This window comes from Stegastes partitus, unplaced genomic scaffold, assembly GCF_000690725.1.
Source record: "Stegastes partitus isolate 25-593 unplaced genomic scaffold, Stegastes_partitus-1.0.2 Scaffold432, whole genome shotgun sequence".
Classification (NCBI taxonomy): Eukaryota; Metazoa; Chordata; class Actinopteri; family Pomacentridae; genus Stegastes; species Stegastes partitus.
The window spans coordinates 248,623-258,782 of record NW_007578163.1 but is presented as its reverse complement, the minus strand read 5'-3'; positions in this window follow the sequence as shown (position 1 = coordinate 258,782).

Genomic DNA, 10,160 nt, shown 5'->3' with positions numbered 1-10,160 from the left:
TCGGCGTATGTCTGACGTTTCCTGTCAACTGTCAGGAGCTGATTGGCTGGAGGGAAATCTCGGTCGGCCCGCCCCCCGGAGCTGCACCTCGTGGACAGCGATGATTGGCCGAGCTGGCAGGGGGAAACGTGCTGTGATTGGCTGTAGTAGAGCTCATGAGACGACGTGCAGGCTGAGATTTGAATTGGATTTAAAAATATATATATATATCCTGATTTATACATTGATTATATGATTGTTTTTCAGAAGAATCAGGCCTGTCTTTGTATAATCTTTTTGTTTTACGCATTTCACACGAGAAAATTCTCTCCAGCTGCCTGGTTGTTTTATAAAAGGCTGTAATTAAGCACCGCCTCAGGACCTAATGTTTGCATTATTTTATCAGGACATCTTTCTTCTAAACACTATATATACAAAACATTCATTATTTGTGGATTAGTGGGAGTCCGTTTTATTTACTCCAGTGCTGAAATCATTCATTGATTATCAGCTTCTTCTTCTTCCTCCTCTTATCATTATTATTATTAGTTCAGTTTATCTCTAAACACATGAAATAACTCAGTGATTATCCACGATAGCACTCAACAAAACTGTCAGCACAAAAAAGTTTGAGAAGTGATAAGTACTAAGAAAAATATATATATATTTGATATATAATAAAATAATCTATATCAAATCAAATCAGGTTTATTGTCATTTCGCTGTACATACAACAGCAGTATGAACAACATGAGAGGGTGTTTTCTTCAGGATCTAATAACTAAAAGCAATTAAACAAAGAAAAAAATGTCTGCAAGATGTTTTTCCATCTGGCATCATATTTGATCTTTTTAGATAAACCTAACCTTACTATCTAAACTTGTGTTTCTTAACTAAAAAGCACTTTTGGTTTGTGTTTGCTGTATTTAATGTGCTGTAAAACAAACAAACAAACAAACAAACAAAGAAGAAACAGTGACTAGAGGACCATCACACAACACAAAGCTCTCACACATCATCTAGACCTCAGACAAAAAGACCATGATTTCAATCCTAAACTAATAACGATGACAGTATTTTGTGGTTTGTGGTTTCTTGTCCCAACATGGAAGCTGTTTTAGGGCCATCGTCAGTCTGTCAGGAGGTCTGAAAACGGTACAGACAACAGTACTCATGAGCATAGTGATAGAAGCTGAAACAGAGCCGATGTTCATCCATCCGTCTGTGTTTCCTCCTGCTGGACAGATGCTCACTGAGCATGCTGTTATGTATCTGAAAAACGACATTAATCAACATTTAAAACAGTTAAACGATGATGATTTAGACTTCATCATTAGGAATATTGAGTCATGTGACCTCCTCCATGTGACCTCATCAGACCTACAAAACAGAGGCAGCTTTTAGTTCTTTAATGCCACTGTGACGAAGCTGCTTTTAAACTCCTTCAACCCCTGAAAACTTTTAATCTGCACGTCTGCCTGTTATTTATCACATGAATTTGAGTTAGCTGAAGCTTGAAGCAGGCTGCAAGGTGGCGCAGTTGGTAGCACTGTTGCCTCGCAGCAAGAAGGTTGCCGGTTCGCGTCCCGGTGTTCTGCGTGCAGCGTGGGTTCTCTCCGGGTTCTCCGGCTTCCTCCCACAGTCCAGAAACATGTTGAGGTTAATTGGTGATTCTAAATTGTCCGTAGGTGTGAATGTGAGTGTGCTTGGTTGTCTGTCTCTAAGTGTAGCCCTGTGATAGACTGGTTACCTGTCCAGGTGAACCTGCCTTCACCCTGAGTCAGCTGGGATAGACTCCAGCCCACCATGACCCTAGTGAGGAGTGTGTAGATGATGGATGGATGAAGCAGAACTTTTCTCAGGCAAATGTGAAAATTATCTTTCTAGAAACAAACATAAAACTACACTTTGTTTGTCCAACATCTAAGGCTACAAACACACAAAGAGTTTTTTTGTTTTTTTTAATGCATCTAATTTGACCAAATGTCAACAAGAAACCAAACTGAAGAAAAAAGCTCTGCATCAAAGATCATTTAAATTTCTGTCTTTATTACAATTCACAGATTGATATCTCATTTAAATAGAGCTTATCTAAAGGATACAAAAGACACATACAAGATGAGCGCAATGCATTCCAGTGCATCTTACAAATAAAGTTTAACAAAATAAAACCTGACCGGATGTTTCCTGAAACTCAGAGAACATTTTAGTGACGGAGCCTCGAATCAGGAACAGACTCTCAGCCGACGCTTTGCTGGAGGAAAGGTCTCGATGAAACGCTCCCGTAGATCGGCTAACTCCTTCATTTCACTTCCCCTTCAGTGATTTACTTGTTGATTTGTAGGTGAAAAGATTCACGTGTCGGACATCAGGGTGAAATATATCTATAGATATATCTGCAGGTTCATCTAATGCACATGAGATGGAAATATTGTACCTGTGTCAAGGTGGAGCTGAAATAACTAATCAATTAGTTGTCAATTATAAAATCAGTCATCAAAATACCTGACAATCATTTTCACAAGTTTTAGTCTTTTGTCATTCTGGACAAATATTAAGTATTTTTTGTACAATTTTTTGTAGAAAAAAAGAAGAAGAAAAGAAAAAGAAAAAAAAAGTAAACCAATCTTGAGGTATTTGAGGCCAGTTTGAGTGATTTTGAACACCTTGTATTGTTTGTGACATTTTTTTTTCATCACTTTGGACCAATTTTGAGTCATTTTGTAAATTTTTACAACATGTTTGGACATAAAGTCATTTTGAGCAAAGTTTAAATAAACATGGACACGTTTTGAGTCATTTTCAACCAATTCTGAGTGATTTTCGGCAGGTTCTGAGTCATTTTTATCAGCATTTCAGTCACTTTGGGTAACATTTTATTCATTATTAAGCACCTTGTCATTCTGGACCATATCTGAGTTATTTTGCACCATGTTTGGACAATTTTAAAGTTGTTTTGAGTAAACGTGGAACATTTTTGAGAACATCAGGGTTACATAGAACTGTTTTTTCAGCAGCTGGTTCCCACATGTGAGGGGTTTCAAGATGATTTCCAGAAATCCAATAAAAACAATAAACATGAACAGAAGAACATATTTTAGGAATAAATGTTAGAAAAGAGAAAAACCTGTGAATGTACTCAGTGCTACAGTTTATATGTGCAGGTTGTGTATTATTTGATGTATTGTGCTGCCAGTAAACAGAATAAAACATCTATCAAAGTTTGGGAATAGCCAATTTAACTGACCTTAAATGACCTGCTTCTTGTCATGTGACCGGCACAGGAAAAAAAAAAACAACCCTGAAAACTTTGATATTGTAACAGTGGACTTAAATATTAACGCTCATTTTATCAGTGCAACAAAAATATGTCAGACATGAGAAACTCTCTCAGTAGTCCTGTACAAAATGAACCAAAACTATTAAAGACCCCATAAGAATCAGCTGATTAGTATATGAAAGCATAGCTCTACTATTCATGCACTAAAGAACACAATATTGATATTTTTGAGGTTCTTTACAACATGATGGTTAAAGTCTGACCTCCTCACAATCAGCTGGTTCTGTATCTGCACCAGAGTTCTACCTTCAGACTGTGAATATTCCAGAGTGACTGTAAACCAGAGAAAAGGAATCACAGCCAGAAGACGAGCCTCTTGTCAAGATGAATGGGAAAAAATGAGACCTTTGATCTGCTAGAACTGGTTCTGACCGAACTGATCTGGTGTCAGGTTCTACCAGAACTCAGATGTGTTCTTCCTCCTAAATGTCATGTGTCTATCTGCTGCACTGATGAAGTTCTGAGGTTCAGATATGATGGAAGAAGTCCATTAAAGTGATCAATCTGGACCCTCCTCTGTGGACTTCAAGGACCTGGACCTCTGGAACATTCACAGTCTGAAGGTAGAACTCTGGTCAGTAGATAAAGGTGTTGCAGATACAGAACCAGATGTTCTGAGGTCAGACTTTAACCATCATGTTGTAAAGAACCTGAAAAAGATCAATATTTTCGTCTTTAAGTGCATTAATGGTAGAGCTATGCTTTTATATACTTTAATATTTGCATCGTTGTTTTATTTGTACGTGTGGTTTATTTCCAGAACTTAAATTTGACCCGTTTTACAGAAGTTTTTTCACATTTCACTGATTTATATGTGTTTTGCTGCACACACATACTTCATGTTTCTAAACTCAGTATTTTTACAGAAGATAAACGTTTCACTCGTGAACCTGGAAAACACTTTGTGCTCAAACTTCAAAACTATATCTGCTGAAAATGAATGAATGTGAAGCAGGTCAGCGTTAAGGACAGAACCGGTGTCTGAACAACAGTCAGACGTCTTTAGAAGTGGACAAACAGAAAGCAGTTGAATGGCCTTCAGCAGCTGCAACCTGATGAAAACATGAATGACTCCGTGTTCATCATCCAGTCATACGTGTTTCTGCACACTGAGCCTTTTGACTTCAGGAAAAACCTAAATGTAGGATTTTTATTGATCTGCAAATGAAGGGAGCTAATTATCAGAAAGCCTGGAACAGTTTCAGTGCTGCAGCTGGTTTCCTGATGAACACGTGAATGCTGGGAACTCATGCTGATTGTATTTAATTAGGATGTAATTAGGTTTATTGTGGAGCGACTTCAGTGAATATATCATTGATGCTACAATAAATCATGTTATCTGTGTATTTTCTTCTTTACCTTTTTATTCAGTGTGTCCTGACCAGACAATTTAATGATTATTTTGAATACAACTTTATGAGAACTTGTTGTATCTGTTACGACAGACTCTACTTATTCATCAACGCAACTGACCAACCAACTGACCAACCGACCAACCAACCATCCAAGCAACCAAACGACCAAGCGACCAAGCGACCAAGCGACCAACCAACCAAACAACCAAACAACCAATCATCAAAACTGTAATTAATCATCAAGTATTGTGACAAGTTTTAGTATTTTCGACAAATTTTGAGTCATATTTGAAAACATTTTGGTCACTTTGACCACATTTGTGTTGTTGTGGACATGTTTTAAAGTCATTTTGGACATCTTTTACGTAATTTTCGGACACTTTTGTTGTCATTTTGTTCGGCCGCTTGTATCCGCGATCTCGTTCTTTCGGTCATTACCCAAATCTCATGACCATAGGTGAGGGTTGGAACGTAGATTGACCGGTAAATCGAGAGCTTTGCTGCCTTGCTCAGCTCCCTCTTCACCACGACNAGAGTAACTTCAGTGTTTGAAGTTGAACCGATTGGTTCCAAACCTCTCAGACTCTCAGTCGGCTGTTTCATTCGGACTCCTGATTAATAGAGTGGAGGAGCATCAGCCGGATCGATCGGCCGACTCATCTGAAAAATTGATGAAGGGGATAAAGAGCTGCTGGTAATTTATGATGTCCGGTGTCCTCAGATCCTCACTGTGTCCAGGTGCAAGGCAACAGAACCTGGGTTTGTTGGTACAGTAAAATGCAGATGAGAAGCTGAACACTTCATGTGAAGGTCCAGATGTTCACCATGAATAACAGCACGTATTAAAACAGCTGACTGCCTTCACGCCGTGTTCATACTCAGGTTTGAGAATTAAAACTCTGAAATGGGGCCTTTGGTGTGTCTTTGTCTATATGTAGGTAGGTTTTGTCTCTTTGTAGTCGTTTTGCGTCTTGTTGTAGTTTTGTGTCCTTTTTTAACGTAATTTTACATCTCTGTAATTATTTTGTGTCTTTTCTGTAGTTATTTTACATCTCTTTTGTGTTTCTTTGTGGTTGTTTTACGTCTCTTTTTTATCATGTTGTGTCTTCTTGTTGTTATTTGGTATCTCTTTGTGGTTGTTTTGTGTCTCTTTGTAGTTCCTTTGTCATCATTTTGTCTCTCTGTAGTTTTGTGTCTCTTTACAGTCACGCTCTGTCTCTTTAGAGTTGTTTTGTAATTCATTGTCATCATCTCGTTGTCTGATTTTAGTTCGTCGACAGACACACACACATCCGTATTGATTACATGGTTTCACTTCCTGCCACGTGTCCCTAAAGTTGTGTTTTTATTTCCGGTTGTCTGTCGGTTTGTTCAGTGTTGATTGTTTTCCCGTCCACACACAGCGACAGCAGTCAGACCTCCTTCATCTGTTCACTGGAGGTTACTGTGAGTCCTACAGGAATCGGCTTGGCTGCAGGAACAACACATTCCAGTGATGAAAAGATAAATCCTGATTCATCTGATGAAGCTGAAACAGCACCGGACGCTGTTTATGTTGATGTTGTCACGATTATGTACGGTTTCACTTCTCATCTGCTGGATTTACGTGTTCATTCACAACATTTATTCTTCAATTCTGTTATGAATCTGCTGATGGATGAGGTCAGCTGATCCCTGCTGGAATTAATCCAGCTCAGCATCTGGAGCAGCAGCTGGATGTCACTGCACAGTCCAGATGTGAAGCAGTGAAACAGAGAACTGGATCATTTAACTGATCAGTTCAACTGTGAACCTGAATCACTCAGCAGCTCTGTGTCTGCTTGTGGTTGTGTTGTGTGTATTTCTGTGGTCAGNGAAAACATGTTTGGAAACACTGATCGACATTTTTCACTAGATTTTAGAGACCAAACAGCTAACTGACTAATTGAGAAAATAATCAAAAACAAAAGTAGTCATCAGCTGCAGCTCTGCTTCTTTGTAATTTACCCGTTTATGTTGAGGTGTGGTAAATCCCTACGCTTCTGTCTGCTGTTGAAGTCTGTGATTCAGTAGAATTATGATTGTGGGGAAAGTGTTGGGACGTCCAGCTGCTGATCTGTTGCTACCAAACCGCCAGCCTGACGGAGGTCCAAACACTGGGAACTCAAATATCGTCATGACAGAGATTCTGTCTGAAACTTTTATCTGCTCATCCTTCATCCTGCACATCGACTCATCAAACACATAAGCTCCTTCATCTGGATCTACAGAAGCAAGAACAGAAACCTGTGGAGGGAAGAAGAGACGCGACGGCAGAACGACACAACAGTCAAGTACTGCAGAGTACTGCAGAGTACTACAGAGTACGGCAGAGTACTACAGAGTACTGCAGAGTACTATAGAGTACTACAGAGTACTGCAGAGTACCATAGAGTACTACTGAGTACTATAGAGTACTACAGAGTACTACAGAGTACTGCAGAGGAACTCAGACTACTGTGATCAGTGAAGGCCTCAGTTAATGTAAATCAGAGAAGTTCTAAAAGCGGAGCAGCAGCCGTCACCGTCAGTAGTTTGAAGCCATGAAGAAGTGAGACACTCTGAGGCTGCAGCAAAGGATTCTGGGACTGTGTGGACGCTACATGTTTGGATGTGGAGGCCCGTGAATCTGCTTTAAGGCAAACTGCTCAGCGTGCACCGAGAGGACGTCTGTCTGCGTGAAGGAACAAACAGCTGATCCAGAATCAGTCTCAGCAGAACAGATGCTGATTTACAGAGGTTTTACTGGAGCAGCAGGTTTCTGCTGGATGGAAATAACAGAAACACATCGAACTATTTCTACGTGTTTTTACAGTTTCATTTAAAAAAAAAACAAAAAAAAACGTCCTAAGGTCACTTTAGGACAACATTTGAATAATTGTGTGAGAATTGTAGGTACTTTAAATATTTTTTTGGTACCTTTTTTAGAAATCGTGGACAAATTCTGAATAATTTCGGACACATTTGGAGGATTTTTGAGAAGAGCCAGGTAGCGACTGAAGCTAAAGAGCTCAGCGAGGACGAACTGTGGCCGTGAACGAGACGCCTAACGGGTATAAAGTGCCTGCAGTGCAAAGCATCATCAGAAAGATTAAAAAAAAGAGCAAAAACTTTAAATAACTCTGTGGACACATTTCTAACTTGTTTTTGGCTCATTTTAGTCATTCTGTGTCTCTTTCAGTTATATGGGTCCCTTTGGACAAACTAGGATTCAATCCGGATAAACTTAGAGTCATTTCTGGATGCAGTTTCAATAGAAATGGACAAATATTAAGTTATTTTGAACAATTTTTTACTATTTTAGACAACCGTTGAGTAACTTTGAACAATTTTTCAGTACATTTTTGGACAACTTTCTCATTATTTCGAAAGATTTTGATAAGTTTTTATCATTTTGAGTCATTTGGAGTCATTTAATAATTCAATTAAGCAATTTTCCCTAGGGCAGGGGTGTCGAATCCTGGTCCTCGAGGGCCGCAGTCCTGCATGTTTTAGATGTTTCCCTCTTCCAACACACCTGATTCAAACGATCAGGATCATTATCAGGCTTCTGCAGACCATGATGATGAGCTGATCATTTCAATCAGGTGTGTTGGAAGAGGGGAAACATCTAAAACATGCAGGATTGCGGCCCTCGAGGACCACAGTTTGACACCCCTGCCCTCGGGGATCAATAAAGTATTTCTGATTTCTGATTTCTGGAAATGGTTTTAATAAAAATTTATTAATGTTCTTTTCTATAAATACAAACCATTTTAAGACAATTTTTTGAATACATTTGTGGACAAATTTGAAGTAATTTTGGAATATTTTGAACATTATTAGTTATTTTGAACAAATAAGAAGTCATTTTTGGACATGTTTTAAATAAAATAAAAACTTGGATGATTATTAAGTTCTTTTGGTAACATTTCCTCTGTGGGGATCAGTAAACAATGATCCTATGGTCCAGTGAGGTGCAGAAAGCTCGTTAGCAAAGTTAGCTAGAAAAACACATAGAAAAGGGTCTTTTTTACTGTTATTGTAATTACTATTTAAGACTCAAAACTAAGTTCTTCAACATATTTTGGCTGAATATTAAGAATTTTCAGACCTGAGAATTGTTTCCTGTACCAGGCAAAAAAAACAGATTTTTTTGTTTTTTCATTTTTCTGGATCCATTCAGTTGTTTGGATCTTCTGGAAACTCTTCTGTCTGAGTTCTACCTGTGGAGACATTAAAGCAGTAAAGTGGCTTCACAGGTGAGACTTTGCAGAAATACTCAGAATAGATCATTTCTAAGGCATGAATAATTATTGAAGTCTCAAAATGTGACCTTAAATGTTTTCTAGAACTTAGTTTTTGGGCCCATTGAAGGCGGTTTAACAGAACTCGAGACGCCGCAGTGACACAGAGTCCAAATAATTAAATTCCCTGTTAAACAGAAAGTCTCCCTGTCGTGTTTGTGTCATTTTCAGGAAGAAGAAACCTGCTGCTCAGATAAAAGCCGACTCTAAATCAACACACTGTGAGTAGTTTGTGCGTGACTGGCTGCTGTGGGGTCGGTGTCGTCGCTAGAAAGGTCCGGTTCTGCAGCTAGAGAGGCCTCTGAGTCCGGCAGCAGCAGCAGGTGGGTCCTCAGAAGGTGCTTGGCGTCTCCGTCACCACCAGTGTAGAACATTTATTTTACTGTATGTACATAAATACAGGACTTGCAGCTCCACTGTGGCTGCTCCTCCCGCCGCTCGCTGTGTTTTCAGGCCCGGCCAGGCGGCGGCGCTGTGGCACCGCGGCCGGATCTGATCTGAGCAGCACTGGAGGCAGCTGAGCCTCCGGTCGGCTCTGAGGTATCGCTGAGGGGGAAGAGGGGCTTCACTCGGCTTTCTTTATAAAGATCTGAAAGACAGGAACACAAGATAAACCTGTGGGTGAAACACAGCCGCAGTGATGACTGTAAAGCAAAGTGTGCAGAAGGTCAGAGAATAAAAGTTCAGCTTCCAATGACAAACAGCACCTCTGGAAACTCAGATTTTATTTTTATTTTATACAAGCCTGCAGCCCAAAGTAGAAAAAAGTGAAAAACATCATAAAATTAGAAATAGACCTTCATGTGAATATAAAACCTAAATGTACTCTAACATTAGGGTAAAACATGAAATATCAAAGGAGCAGGTTTTCCTGCATCCTACTGTAGAAAGTGGAGTCGACTGAATTCTGTCATTTCGGACAAGTTTTGAATCATTTTGGGCCGATGTCAAGTAACTGGAAACACATTCTGATTGGTTTTGATTGATTGATTGATTGATTGATTGATTGATTGATTGATTGATTGATTGATTGATTGATTGATTGACTGATTGGACGATGTTTTTTGGATATTTTCGTGTCATTTTGGACAAACGATGTTGTATCAGATAGTTTTTGAGTCATTACGGACAAGTTCAGTCATTTTTAAACATGTTTGAACACATTTTAAGACATCGTCGGTC